We start from the raw sequence: 9,452 nt of genomic DNA, 5'->3' as shown, positions 1-9,452 counted from the left end.
TAACCATAGGGGAGCTTTTCACGTATTGCTGTTTTAATATTTATGCGGTTTTATATTATATAGTTTTATAATTTAGCTTCTAAATATTAATTTTGGTTAATTTTCGTGTATTTTTAACACCTTATACTTTGTATTTCGTGATAAATGATATAATATAAGGTTTTGAGAGTCGTAGACTTATGACACGAGAGTTAACCACAAGGGAGCTTTTAGATTAAAAAATCGTCCCTTTCACGTATTGCTGTTTTAATATTTATGCGGTTTTATATTATATAGTTTTATAATTTAGCTTCTAATTATTAATTTTGGTTAATTTTCGTGTATTTTTAACACCTTATACTTTGTATTTCGTGAAAAATGAGAGAATATAAAGCCTTGAGGGTCGAAGACATATGACAACGGAGTAAACCACAGGGGAGCTTTTCACGTATTGCTGTTTTAATATTTATGCGGTTTTATGTTATATATCTTTATAATTTAGCTTCTAAATATTAATTTTGGTTAATTTTCGTGTATTTTTAACACCTTATACTTTGTATTTCGTGATAAATGATAGAATATTAGGCTTCGAGAGTTGCAGACTTATGACAACGAAGTTAACCACAGGGGAGCTTTTGAATTCAATATCTGTGAGTCTGTGTCTTTTTCTCTCTACAGTTTTATAATTTAGCTTTTCATTATTAATTCTAGTTAATTATCATGTATTATTCACAAATTATATTTTCTATTTCATTTAAATTGTAAAATAATAAAGCTTACAGGCTTAGAATATCATTATTATGTTAAAGACAAGGGTTAAGCAAAGGGGAGCTTTTAGACTCGACAGGTACCAGTTGCCAAAGAAAATAAGATAAACAAAACATAAACAAGTCAGTAAAATAAAAAAAAGAGTTTTAAGACTTATTATAAATTAAGAATTTCAAAATGATACAGTTGTATGTGTTGCATAGATCAAAGTTCCCTGTATTATCTTAAAATTCTGAATAACTACTGTATTCCCGGAAATGGAATTAGCACGTGTGCAAAGGAATGCTCTAGATATTTCTAGAAAGTTCATCTCTCTCTCTCTCTCTCTCTCTCTCTCTCTCTCTCTCTCTCTCTCTCTCTCTCTCTCTCTCTCTCTCTCTCTCTCTCTCTGTATATATATATATATATATATATATATATATATATATATATATATATATATATATATATATATATATATATATATATATATATATATATATATATGCACGTGTGTGTATACATGCATACATGTAGGAATTAACATTGATGGGGAATACCTTAGCAACTTAAAATTTCCAGATGACATAGTTCTATTTAGTGAATCATGGGATGAATGGCAAAAGATGATAGAAAAATTGAATAGAGAAAGCAGAATATAGATACTTTTCATGATTTTCGAATTTTTTGCATTTAACATACAATTATTTATCAAGAAGCATGCCATCAAGTAATCTAATATATATTTATTGGATTAAAATAAAATAATTTTTAATATTTCATCACAAATTAGATTTATTTTTTCGTAAAAGAACAGACATGATACTTTATATTTTACACCTAAAGGTAAAATGAATCATATAACCATAATAGATAATTTAAGCTCCAAGAAACTAAACACTTTCAAGTCATTGTATTAATGAGATTCTTTGACGAACTTACATTAAAATAGTTTTTCTCCTAATCCTCTTATATCATAATTAATTACTGGCTTTAAATGTCAGCTCTCCTGATGTATTTGCGGTTAAGTCCTACGGAAATTTTAAAATTTTTGGCTGTAATTTTTTATCTACTCTGATATCTATGAAACATTTATCATTTTTATCTGTAAGAATGGCATTCGTAATAAAGATTATAGAGGTGATAATACATTTAATATAAGGGATTGGAGAGGGTGCAACTGGTAACTGAGCCTCAATGTATGGATAACTGTGTGAAAGAAGATAATTGGCGCATTACGCCTATAATTAGCTTAAAATATAGTATATCAGAGATGTTTTCGTATCCTCTTATACGTTAATTATTAGTAGTAAAATATTAATTAGCGTGAGATCCAAAACTTGATCATAATATGTAACTTCTATAAAAATTTTATTGGGAATTATCGATTTGTAATAGTTTACCATAAAATATTTATCCGTTTTCTTTTTAACGAGATTGTATCGTTTTCTATGGTCTCTTCCAAAACAAAGTTATTAGAAACATTAAAAGAAAATCTATTTAACAAAGAACAATAAACCAACTAAGCAGAATGTTTAAGAATTATTACAATAAAAACTTTAGAGGATATGAAAAGGAATATAACGGAACAATAACGGAATAAAAGGATCTGTATAAACGGTAACGGGTCAGCTTACCAATCTGAAATTGAAAGAATGTAAAAATACCAAAGTACCCACGCTGGGTGATAAAACTCATAAAAAGTATTATTAAACTGTTTTAAAGGTTGAATGTAATTAGATAAATATTAATATTTCAATTAAGAACGTTATTTATGGTACAGAAAACAAATTTAATTACAATAGCAAGTTTAAACTTAAAAGAAGCTTTGCACCTACTGCATATAGTAGGTGATAGAGTGCCCGCAAACTTATTTTGCGGCGTAAACTATAATGAACCAGAATAGAATAAAAAAGGAACTAAGAATACATAATAAAAAAGGAACTAAGAATACATAATAAAAAAGGAACTAAGAATACATAATAAAAAAGGAACTAAGAATACAAAATTATTGTAATGGGAAATTTTATCAAGAAAATGATGAACACAAAAGTTTTAATCTAACTAAATTTGGTCCTAAACTGCACAGGAAAACATTGCTATGTAATGGTTAGCAGAAAAATGTCCTGCTATTATATAAGGATCTATTGAGTAGGTAGTAGGTTGGCCAAGGCACCAGCCACCCGTTGAGATACAACCGTTAGAGCGTTATTGGATCCTTTAGCTGGCCAGGTAGTACTACATTGGATCTCGCTTTAGTTACGGCTCATTTTCTTTTTGTCTACACATTATTATTATTATTATTATTATTATTATTATTATTATTATTATTATTATTATTACTTGCTAAGCTACAACCCTAATTGAAAAAGCAGGATGCTATACGCCCAAGGGCTCCAAAAAGGGAAAATAGCCCAGTGAGGAAAGGGAAACTACAAGTTTATGAACAATAATCGTATTAAAATAAATATTTCATATATAAACTATAAAAACTTGAAAATAACAAGAGGATAAAAACTTCAAAATAACGAGAGGAAGAGAAACAAAACAGAATAGTGTGTCCGAGGGTACCCTCAAGCAAGAGAACTCTAATCCAAATCAGTGGAAGGTCATTGTGCAGAGGCTAGGTCACTACACTGAATAGACTGGCCTTTTTACTATTATTATTACTATCCAAGCTACAACCCTAGTTGGAAAAGCAAGATGATATAAGCCCAGGGGCTCCAACAGGAAAAAATAGCCCAGCGAGGAAAGGAAATAAGGAAATAAATAAATGAAGAGAACAAATTAACAATAAACCATTCTAAAATAAGTAACGTCAAAACAGACATATCATATATAAACTATTAACAACATCAAAAACAAATACACTGTATGTCATAAATAAACTATAAAAAGACTCATGTCCGCCTGGTCAACAAAAAAGCATTTGCTCCAACTTTGAACTTTTGAAGTTCTACTGATTCTTTCTCATACATATGACAACACAGAGATGACGGAATATTTTTTTCTTCAGTCAAGGTGTTAACTACTGCACAGTAATTGTTCTGTGGCAATGAAACAATATCCAACAGATTTGGTAGATTTGAGAACAAAGCAATCAGAAGAATATTGGGAGTTAAATGGCAGGACAGGATTAGAAATGAAACTATAAGAGAGATTACTTGAGGGCCATATGTGGATGAGATCATGGTGAGGGGTGGATTGAGATGGTTTGGGCATGCTCTTTGCACTCCCCGAGAGAGATTAGTTCACCAAACTTTCAACTGGGCTCCACAATGTTCTAAAAGAGTTGGAAGACCCAGGCATACATGACTGAGGACTATGAAGCGTGAAGTGGAAGATGATGAATGTAGAAGTATTGATTTAAAAGCTCAAGATAGAGACGACTGGCGAAATCTAACTGAGTTGGAAGACCCAGGCCTACATGTCTGAGGACTATGAAGCATGAAATGGGAGATGATGAATGTAGAAGTATTGATTTAAAAGCTCAAGATAGAGACGACTGAGGAAATCTAACTGAGTTGGAAGACCCAGGCATACATGACTGAGGACTATGAAGCGTGAAGTGGGAGATGATGAATGTTGAAGTATTGATTTAAAAGCTCAAGATAGAGACGACTGAGGAAATCTAACTGAGTTGGAAGACCCAGGCATACATGACTGAGGACTATGAAGCGTGAAGTGGGAGATGATGAATGTTGAAGTATTGATTTAAAAGCTCAAGATAGAGACGACTGGCGAAATCTAATTAAGGTACTTTGTGTCAATAGGCGTAGGGGGCAGATGATGATGATAACTTTTCACTTGGTTAAGGTAGAAATAAGTAAACATAAGAACATAATGAGGTTGCATTAGTAAATGATATCACTGGACACATGAGCCTTGGGTTTGCAACAACCAGCATAACAAATCAATAAGATGCAATAATTAAGAATGTATGTCAGCCAGGTAAAATAATGAAAGAAAAAATAAAAATAAAAAATCTGGCAGACCAGAAAAATTGGAGCATGAAATTCTTAAACTTCTCTTGTAATTTATTTCCTTATTTCCTTTCCTCACTGGGCTATTTTCCCTGTTGGAGCCCTTGGACTTATAGCATCCTGCCTTTTCCAACTGTGGGTGTAGCTTAGCAACTACTACTACTACTACTACTACTACTACTAATGATAATAATGGGTAAAAATGAAAGCAAAACCATGAAGATGTGGTCGAAAAGAAGATAAAAGACTATGAATGATTTAGTATAAAATAATACAATACCAAAATAAACCAAACAAAGACTAGAAATAATTTAGTATAAAATAATATAATACCAAAATAAACCAAACAAAGAAAGACTAGGAATAATTTAGTATAAAATAATATAATACCAAAATAAACCAAACAAAGAAAGACTAGGAATAATTTAGTATAAAATAATACCATACCAAAATAAACCAAACAAAGAAAGACCAGGAGTAATTTAGTATAAAATAATATAATACTAAAATAAACCAAACAAAATCTGGAGTTCTATGTATGCAACTAATTCATATGTCATGTACACTCTTCATAAGCCTGAAAAAAAAAAAAAAAATACTTGCCGGCCATATTAAAAAAACAAATTTGAGTATTTCTACCAGAGATTCTCTGTCATCGTTTACTTAGGAACTCTATCTCTTCCTCTGTCGCTTACATTTACATTCAAATCTAGCACAACTACTCTTTCTAAGCCTAAAAATAATTACTTGGCGGCCATATTAAAAAAACAAATATAAGTATTTCTACCAGTCACTCTCCGTTATCGTTTACTTAGGAACTCTATCTTTTCCTCTGTCGCTTACATTTGCATTCAAATCACCTAACACAACTACTGTACTCTTTCTTGTTCTCCAGATCCAGCTAGGCATAGATCAGACTCTCCCAAAACGGGTATCTTTCACTCTATCTTTTCCATCCCTGGATCACATTACTCCAAATTCAAATTCATATGAAAATTATTTATTGACGTTAAATGAATATCAAAAGGAGCATGTCAGTGTGCCGACAAGCCCACTCAGCAATACCTTGCACAATTAATGATACAACTATTTTATTTAAAAATATTGTAGAAAAGTAATTAACAAATATCCTAACATTGAACATAAATAATTAATAACGTATATAAAATTTTGGAAAACTTATCCATGATTCTCTTGACCATATTGTTATTTATCATATAACCAACCATCTCAGACGTATTAATAGCACAATCTCTGAATTCTTCTAAACCATTACAGTCCATTATGTAATGATATTAAGTTACGTGATTTGACATTATTGCATAATTTGCAAGACATTCCATCAGAACTTTCATCATACTCTCAAATATGTCTATATCCACCACATTACGCTTGCTAAACTTAGTCTTACCCACACAATCCTTGATCTAACACTTTTTGCTTTGGTTTTAAACGTTCCTAGAGTTTTCCTGACAGCTCCAAACGTTATCTTTTCTTTAGTCTACATCTTTCAGCTAGCAGAGATGCAGGCTGCAGCCAAACTGGCCTTTATACGTTTGTTTACATGTGTGCCAGATATCCAGCTCTCTCTCTCTCTCTCTCTCTCTCTCTCTCTCTCTCTCTCTCTCTCTCTCTCTCTCTCTCTCTCTCTCTCTCTCTCATTAAACAAATAAGCTATCATACACTTCTTATTTACATTAGGAATGACAAATGCAATTTCTCTTCTTCATATATTTTTTTTTGAAGTTTTTATAGTTTATATATGAAAGATCTATTCTAATGTTGTTGGTGTTCTTTAAACATTTTATTTTAATTGTTGATTACTTCTCTTATAGTTGGTTTATTTCCTTATTTCCCATCCTCACTGGGCTATTTTTCCCTGTTGGAGCCCTTGGGCTTATAGCATCCAGCTTTTTCAGTCAGGGTTGTAGCTTACCTAGTAATGATAATAATAATAATAATAATAATTATAATAATAATAATAATGATGATGATGATGATGATGATGATGATTATAATAATAATAATAATAATGATAATAATAATAATAATATTAATATCAATAATAAAAATTATAATAATAATCATAACAATAATAATAATAATAATAATAATAATAATAATGATGATGATGATGATAATATTAATAATAATAATAATAATAATAGAAATTATAATAACAATCATAACATTATTAATAATAATAATAACAACAACAACAACAACAATAATAATAATAATAATAATAATAATAATAATAATAATAATAATAATAACAGTCAGGGTTATAGCTTACCTAGTAATAATAATAATAATAATAATAACAACAACAACAACAACAACAACAACAACAACAATAATAATAATAATAATAATAACAATAATAATAATAATATTAATAATAATAGAATTAATAATAATAATAATAATAATAATAATAATAATAATAATAATAATAATAATAATAACACCTCCAAAGTTTATTGACACCTTCGACGTAAAGCCTCCAAGTGACTATACAGCATTCCTCAACTGGCAAATCAAGGCGAAAGTCTCATATTTCAACCTGTCTGGCTTTCTCAGTATCATTACAGGTATGGAATGAAGAAGATAAGATATCAATGTATTAGAGGAAATGGATTGGTTGAATTTTTGGGTATTTTGGCATCCTGACATCGAAGGTCATTGACGTTGATATTATTATTATTATTATTATTATTATTATTATTATTATTATTATTGTTGTTGTTGTTGTTGTTTTCGTTATTATTATTATTGTTATTATTATTATTATTATTATTATTATTATTATTATTATTATTGTTGTTGTTGTTGTTGTTGTTTTTATTATTATTTTTATTATTATTATCATTATTATTATGATTTTTACTTCTATTATTATTATTATTATTATTATTATTATTATTATTATTATTATTATTATTATTATTATTATTATTATTATTATTACTATTATTATTATCATTATTATCATTATTGAAAAAAAAACTGTACCAGAAAAATTACGTCTGGAATAAATCCTTGAAAGTCTATAGAAATCACGGATTGAACACAATGGCTTCGATTTCTCCTCGCTCGAAGACTGAAGCCTCAAAGATCTTTGCATAGAGATCCTGCTCTTCACACATGGTGAGGGCTGACGACGAGTTGAATACTTTAAGGGAATTCAGGGATTCAACACAATGGCTTCGATTTCTCCGCGGTTGAAGAATGAAGCTCCAAAGGTCACATGTCCTCAAAGATCTCTGCGTAGAGATCCTGCTCTTCACACATGGTGAGGGTGGACGACGAGTTGAATAAATTTATGGAAATCACGGATTCAACACAATGGCTTCGATCTCTCCGCGCTCGAAGAATGGAAGAATGAAGCTCCAAAGGTCACATGTCCTCAAAGATCTCTGCGTGAAGATCCTGCTCTTCACACGTGGTCAGGGTGAACGACGAGTTGAATACATTTATGGAAATCACGGATTCAACACAATGGCTCCGATCTCTCCACGCTCGAAGAATGGAAGAATGAAGCTCCAAAGGTCAAATGTCCTCAAAGATCTCTGTTCAGAGATCTTGCTCTTCACACATGGTGAGGGAGGACAACGAGTTGAATACTTGCATAGAATTCACGGATTCAACAAAATGGCTTCGATCTCTCCGCGCTCGAAGAATGGAAGAATGAAGCTCCAAAGGTCACATGTCCTCAAAGATCTCTGCATAGAAATCCTGCTCTTCACATATGGTCAGGGCGGAGAGCGAGCGCAGCAAAGCACGTGCCAAAGAACACTTGCCCCAAACAGAGGAAACAAAAACTGGATTTTTCCCCCATTGCGATCAGATTTAACTGGATATCTTAGAGTAGGATGAAGTTGAGGTGAATAATTTCTTGCTTTGACTCTTGAATTGCTTGATTGAATCTGTCCAAAGGATTGATGATACTGAAGTTATATATATATATATATATATATATATATATATATATATATATATATATATATATATATATATATATATATATATGTATATATATATTGTTTATACATGTATAGGTTGTATATATGTATATATGTGTATGCCTGTACATGTATAGGCTATATAGTTATATTTAAATACATATGTCGATACACATATATGCATATATGTATGAGATATATTTAGTATATATATACATATATATATATATATATATATATATATATATATATATATATATATATATATATATATATATATATATATATGTATACATAGATTGGGTTCAGTGATAGACAAATTGACAGATAGATAGGTTGATATAGGTAGAGAGATATAGCATCAAAACATTGTAGTGAGTTTGATATCATAAAAGGAATCAAGCAGAAGAGAGAAAAGGAAACATCTGGACTCGAGCGCTTTCACTCGTCCGGGTGCAGGTCATAAGAAGAGATTCCATGGTAATATATATATATATATATATATATATATATATATATATATATATATATATATATATATATATATATATATACATAATATATACATATGTAAATACATATATATATATATATATAAATTTATACATATGTACATGTATGTATTATGCATATTATATATATATATATATATATATATATATATATATATATATATATGTATATATAGAAATTTATATATTTATATATATATATATATATATATATATATATATATACATATATATATATATATATATATATATATATATGTGTGCGT

The sequence above is a fragment of the Palaemon carinicauda genome, chromosome 4 (assembly GCF_036898095.1).
Source record: "Palaemon carinicauda isolate YSFRI2023 chromosome 4, ASM3689809v2, whole genome shotgun sequence".
NCBI classification, from domain to species: domain Eukaryota; kingdom Metazoa; phylum Arthropoda; class Malacostraca; order Decapoda; family Palaemonidae; genus Palaemon; species Palaemon carinicauda.
Note: the sequence above shows the minus strand (reverse complement) of the source record.